Consider the following 7082-nt stretch of genomic DNA (forward strand, 5'->3'; position numbering starts at 1 on the left):
TTCCTAGGGCATTTTGTAAAGATATAGCTAGTCCATAGCTATTCTCTCATATCCTAGGTTTGAGGGCTTGTGGTGATTTTCGGGATATAGGCCGACGGATCGATTTCGAAAGAAATTTTTGATCGGCTCCCATTCACCCCCCTCTGGTCGCCGGCTTCGGTCCCTCAGTATGTGATTGAATGAATGCCACATATATGTCTTGCTGTCAAGATGTCATCTACCAAGCTAATGCTTCTTCAGTTCAGTATCACTATAGATTAGCACTATTTGAATCAACCCTCTATCATTCAGTTTGCTATTACGCAAACAAGAACAAGTTTGCTATTACCCAAAGCAGAACAAAGACAGAATAGGTTATGGTAGAGGTGGACAGGGGAAAAAAATAAAGTCCTATCACAAAGAGGGCCCTCTTGTGTGGTGCACAACTAGCCCGGCTGGAATGGAACCCATATATATGCACGCAGAAGCAGGGCATAGATCATTAAGTACTGAGTACCACTCTAGTTGACTCGAATTTGTACTGAATAAATAGGGGTATTTGACAGCATCAAAGAAATGGCAGGTTTTACTAGTCCGGGGCAGCCCTTTATCTTGCATCAGCAGCCAACTCGTGAAACAGGAATACGCAAGATTGGGATGCCGGGCATGTCATGCTGCTGGTGGAGAGGAGCATGAGAGCAGACTGTGCGTCCAGATCGGGTGCCTCACCTCAGGCACGGCCCTGATCCTAGATGCAGCAATGCAGAGGACGGGAAGAGGAGCAGGTTAAGTTGGACATCAGTCATTCAACGGCGATAAGTGCAGTATGTTATCCCTCTCATGGCGTCATTGGCAGAGAGCTTGGAGGGTGCCTGGCCGGATCCCTTTTTTCGTGTAAGCCTGGTCGAATCCTTGAAGAAGTCCAGGACTAGTTTGTGTGCTTGACCTATGATTGCATTGACCAGTGCTCCAACATCTAGCGAGGTGTGTGGGCTTTCCACCCCTTTGGTGCTGTCGCTGGTCATAACCAGAGGTACACTTTAACCGTATGTATGGCAGCGTTGAAAAATGACAAAGACGATCAATTAGTGAAAGGGAAAGGTAGAATCGAATAGGAAGCATAGACTGTACACAAATTTCTGGTCGGCCGGTCGAAGAAGTACACTACAATGAACTATGATTCGCAAGGCATTCAGCGTAGTATAAGTGTGTAATGCATAGAAGCCTGGACTGGAAGAATCAGTGAGATCAGCGAAGCGCTTCAGGCCTTTAGCAGTCAACTGAAAATTTTTGCTCGATATGCTCAGCAGTCAGCACCTTGGTAGAACAGCATACGCAGCAACTCATGTGCACATTAGCATGGTGTTTCAGTTTTCACAAAGCAGGAATAGTGAAGTATAATGGATTCGTTCTTTTGTGGATTTACTTGTGTGGCACATTGAGTTTTATTTGCCAATATGTTACGTGGTGCAAACTAGTCAGATAGTCAGCTTAACGGCAGGTAACACTTCAAAAATTGAAATGGAAATGATATGTTCCAAAACAAAAGCTTGTTTGGTTCTTTTACACACAGGCACATTATAAGACAGAGAACTTTGACTAATTTAGGTTACTGTTGTGAGTGCTGTGACAAGGGGCGGACCCAGCTCAAATGTTAAGTGATAGCCTGAAACTGTTGTGTCTCTACAGCAGTACAGCTACAATAAGTAAGGTCCAAAGTCCATTAAAATCAAAAATTCAGGTGGCATACGAATCGGAGAACCATATATATGATCCATATCCATCGTATACTGAGAACCATCTTAGGTACTTCTTTCCTCTCTTCACCATTAATTTCTCATTGCTATAAACAAGCCACGAGCAGTAAGTATGAATGAAAGGCGTCAGGAAGCAAAGCCTTTGCTATTTCAACCTGTATTATACAGTAATACAGGCATGGACTACTGACACGCTGATGGTTTGCAAGATCAAAGAGAAGAATAGCAAAGGCTTTGCTTACGGCCCAAACAACAGCACACGCGGACTCTAGAGTACGTGTTGCTGCAGTCAGTGGAACGAGGATCAGCCAAGCGTGTTATTCTTTTTCCGTTCATATTTCATTTAGTTTTTCCTACTATAATCTTTGTAATAGTATATTCAATATTTTCGTGAAACTAATCAAACCATTCTAAAAACCTAATTCAACACCTTAGAAAAAAACAATTCAATATTTTCTAAAAAATGTTGAGATATTATATTACAAATATTTAAATAATTTATTGAAAATGTTGAAATGCTAAAATTAAAAAGCTTAAATATCATATAGATTTCATTAGCATTAATGTCGATGAATATTATAATTGAAACGGATTTTCAATTAGATGAACTCACCGACTTCTAGTACTGGTGAAACCCCTTTAGTATCGGTATCGCTAGTTTGGTACTAAATGGTTTGGTACTAATGTCCAGTACTAAATGCACCACCCCGGAAAACTGAAAAAAATACCCGGTACTAAATTGGTCTCCCCAAAAAAGAATAAAAAAATGCATGGTAATAAAGATGACATTTAGTACCATTTGTTGTTTTGATTCGGTACTAAAATGGTTTTGGGGGCTTTTAAATTTGGACCCAGTACTAAAATGGCTCCATGCGAACTTTGGTACCGGACCAAAAGTTAATCGGTGCTAACGTGCTCGATAAAAGCTCATTTTTATGGTAGTGATTGTTTATGACAGAAGATCAATTTATGTTTGAAATTGGTTTAGTTTCTCCATCCCCTGTCTCCATTCTAGTCGCGACACATTGTCCATTCTATGGGATGACCGCTTGCTCCACGTGGTAACGTTACATCGCTAGCTTCACTACTATAGGATAGTACATCCTAAATGCCTATTACCACCATTGAAGAAAACCGGCAGTGATAGTCTATCACCACCAATTTCTTTTGGGCTCGACGGTGATGCCCTTTGAACTCATCGCCGCCAATTCATAATGCGACCCAAGGCTGATGAGATAATCCATCCTTGTATTACTTTTTTCCTAACACTCTTCCTCCTCTCCCATCTCCTCTCTCTCCTGCCACCGGTCCTCCCCTCTCCTACCGTACGTCCCCTTGCCCATCGCCCTCCCTGCCAATCCTCTCCTCCCCCGCCGCACGTCCTCTTCCCTGCCGCACCTTCCCTCCCCCTCTACCTACGGGTAGCATTGAGGGAGAGCCGCAGCATAAGCGGGGCCAGCGCAGTTTGATCGGACCAGCACGATGTAGGGTGGCGCAAGTGGGACGAATGGTGTGGCGCCGCGCGCAAGCCATGCGTGTGGCGTGGCGCCTTTTTGTTTTGTGAAGCAGTGATGCCTTCCCCATCACCGCTGAATTTAATCCAATGGATCACCAAACCGACGGTGATGCTATTTTTGACCGGGCGGTGATTGGGTGGCCTGTACTAGTGTACTAGTGCTTGCTGCTGCTTTCTGTTGCTCGGGTGCAAATTCAATCGTTGAGTAGCTTGCACGAACCAAAAAGTAGAAAGTATGTGAATAAAGATGTAGAAGATGTACTGGAATTGTGATGTTGGCGACGGCCTGGAGAAATGGCCCACCGGCAATGGCTTGAGATCTTTCTTAACTTGGGTCCCCATTTTCGGGGCCGGAGCGGTCACCCATCAGGTTCTTGGTTATCGACAGGTCTCATCAAGAAAATATCTAAATGCTCGGAATCCTCATGGTGACAAAACTAATATAATTAGTTAATTGTAAAATAATAATAGTAATAAGATAAAATATGGTGGAATGATTGCAAAATTAATTGCACATAAAGAATATTCAATTTGCCAAATTTCACTACACGTCTACATACTTCTCTATTTTCATTAACATAATTTTCTTTAGTTTCAACAATTTTCTTATCAACATCTCTTCATCCTAGCAAAATTGCAATCAAAATTAGCTTTAATCTTTTAAGTATATAAGTACTCTTATGCCATTTCACAATTAACTTATTGTCACTCAACCTAAGTTTGATTTATGTACCAGAAACACATGCCAATGTTGTGTGTGCCTGACTGTGCTCACAGTCTTGGGTGAGCAGCAGCCGACCGACCGACCATACGAGCTGAGACACGGAGTAGCCTGTGGCTTGCAGGTGAAGGTGGAGTGCACCATTGCATTAGGATGGATGTGGATCAATGGTATAGGCTATGGTAATGGCGTGAGTCCAAGGAGCACACAATCAATCAATCATGCTACATATGGACACTGACCTAGTAGAACACTCAAGAGGAGAGATGTAATGTAGGAGTCCGAAATTTATAAAGGCATGACTCAATTGTCTACCAACCGTAGATAAAAGATGATAGCCAATATAACTATGCTTCTCCATCTTCTCCTGAAGAAGCAACACATATAATTATGAAAGCACCACTCCTATTAGTGAACATACTAGCTTCCACATACACAAACGAGATGATTGATGATACAAACTAAAAGAATATGTTACTTGGGAATCGGAGATATGGGGAAAGAGACATGTGCTCGCAGGTGGGGGTTCCGGCCTTTAAGGGATCTTGATCCCTCATCGGTGGCCAACTTGTGCAGGAGGAACGTGCAAGATCAGGATGCCGGGCACGTCGTCCTGGTCCTGGTCCTGGAGAGCACGGACTAGACTGCTCACCTTCTGGATGGCCCGCCTCACGGAAATCCAATTCCACCAGCGCGCGTTAGCAGGTTTCCTAGCGTGCGACGAGAGAGCGACGTACGCATACCTGGGCTTTTAGAGCAACTCCAGCCGGGCCCTTAAATGGGACTCTATCTCTTGTTTTAGTCTCCCAGTAGAAAAAACATCTCCAACCGAGCCCCTATACGAGCCCCCATTTTGGGGAGGCCACTAAATTTTGGTCCAGAGTCCCTAGAACTGGAGGCCCTCTAAATTTAGTCACCCTGCTGGAGTTTGAAGCCCCTAAATTTTTATAGGCTGGCTCCTAAAACCAATATAGGGGCTCAAATTTAGTCTCTCTGCTGGAGTTGCTCTTAAGCGAGTGTTGTGTACAGCTGTCTAGCTCGAGTACGTACGTGATGAGATTCTCAAGAACATTTTTTATTTTCCTTTTCTAATGTGTTCCTTTGAGTTCTGCTGTTAAACTAAGTTCCCTTTTTCAGTATTTTTACTTCTATTATGTTATCTCTTGAGAAGTTTTTGTTTGATAGATATTCCATTGAAATTATGCTAAAAAAGTTTCATGGGAAGTTGAATAGTGAACTTATGCGTAAAAGTTGTGCGAGAAGTTTTCCTGATAATATTATTGTGGGAATTATGCTAAAAGATATCCTCGGTAAGTTTTCTAAAAAAATTATACATGTAAGTTGTATATCATGAAAAGTTATGTTAAAGTATATCCTCTCATAAGTTGATTGAAAGAAGTTATACGTAAAAGTTTTGTATATCACGAAAGTTTGCTGAACATATTCCCTGAGCATTTGTTTGGAAAAAATTATAAATGTAAATTTTTTGTGGATAAGTTCCTGAAAAGGAAACTCGTAGGCTGTCGGAGATCGCACACCGGCAGCCTTTCTGACGCGTGCTGATTAGAAAGGCCCCCAATGGAGGACGGGAGAGGAGCCGGTTGACAGTAGGTGAGTCGACGGCGATATCATCCCAGTCGTCCTAGGCGTCTGCGACAGAGGGCAGGGAGATAGAGGTGCGTGAATGAGTAGTCCTTGGAAGTTACTCACAACGTAACATTTGTAATAAAGTTGAAATGGCAAGAATATGTTCCAAATACCATAAGCTTGTTTGGTTCTTTTACGCACAGGCACGTTGTAAGATACATAACTTTGACTTGTTTAGGCACCCGTTGTGATGAGTGTTGTGAAAAGTTGTATACAATAGGTCCTAAGCACCATTTGCTACAATTTGGTTATTTTTCCTGGCGAGACATTGACACTGACTTTTATTGCCTAATCCCATTGATCAAATTCGACAAAATATTGTGGCCACACTGGACTAATAGATCTTGAAGGCAACACATACGCACGCTCACATTAATATCATGAAGTTGGCACGAATTAATTACCCACCAGCCATAAGCTATATAAATATGATGCAACGCACCTCCATATATACTTCACTACGAACTATCTCTCCCTACAAGCCACACGATCTTGATAGTACCTCTCCTTTTGGTTAAAATATTAGTGTACATACAAAGAACTGAGATGATGAGAGAAAGAAAACAATGTGAGATGTGGGATGTGGGAAATGGAGACGTCAGGAAAAAAGCATATGATCAAGGATCGAAACAGGCTTCCTACAAGCAGCCTGCAGGACACTAGAGCAAACCCATATGTGCAACCTGGAAGAGCAAACTAAACACATCCTCTACTTGCCGCGCTATCTATCCATGATTCCCTGCAGTTCCTTGCAGGAAAAGCTAGCTGGCAGCTAGCTATACTAGCAGGTATGCCGACTGTCGGCGCTGCAAGGTGCCAAGGTGCCACGCATGGAAAGCAAGGCACACAAGAACTAGACAGCCACTACTATAAAAACGTTGATTTGTCCCGGTTGGGAAACCCCTGTTGTCCCGGTTTCCCAACCGGGAACGCCAGTCCGGGACAAAAGGGGGTGCCCTTTTGTCCCGAGTCTGGCAACCGGGATAAAAGATGACCTTTTGTCCCGGTTGGTAACACCAACCAGGACAAAAGGTGCTGCCAGCGCCCACATGGCTCGCGCACCCTTTTGTCCCGGTTGGTGCTACCAACCGGGACAAAAGGTCCCTTTTTTTCATGTTTTCGTTTTCTCAATTCTTTTTTTATTTCAATTATACTTTTGCATTTCAATTAAACTTATGTATTGGAATTCAGTGTGTATGATCTCCACTAATATATATATATATATATATATATAGTTACTTATATAATATTTATCCTAGATAATTTTTATATATAAATTAATTCACTTATATATATATATGTATACACATATCTATACATGTGAATTCCTTTACATATGAAAATGTCTAGGACCAATATTATATAAATATATATATATACACATATATATTATTGCAGTGCTTATATATATAATACATACATACTCCATCATATTTGCATAGGTATATTCGTTCTTAATTAC

This window comes from Panicum virgatum, chromosome 2K (genome assembly GCF_016808335.1).
Source record: "Panicum virgatum strain AP13 chromosome 2K, P.virgatum_v5, whole genome shotgun sequence".
Lineage (NCBI taxonomy): Eukaryota > Viridiplantae > Streptophyta > Magnoliopsida > Poales > Poaceae > Panicum > Panicum virgatum.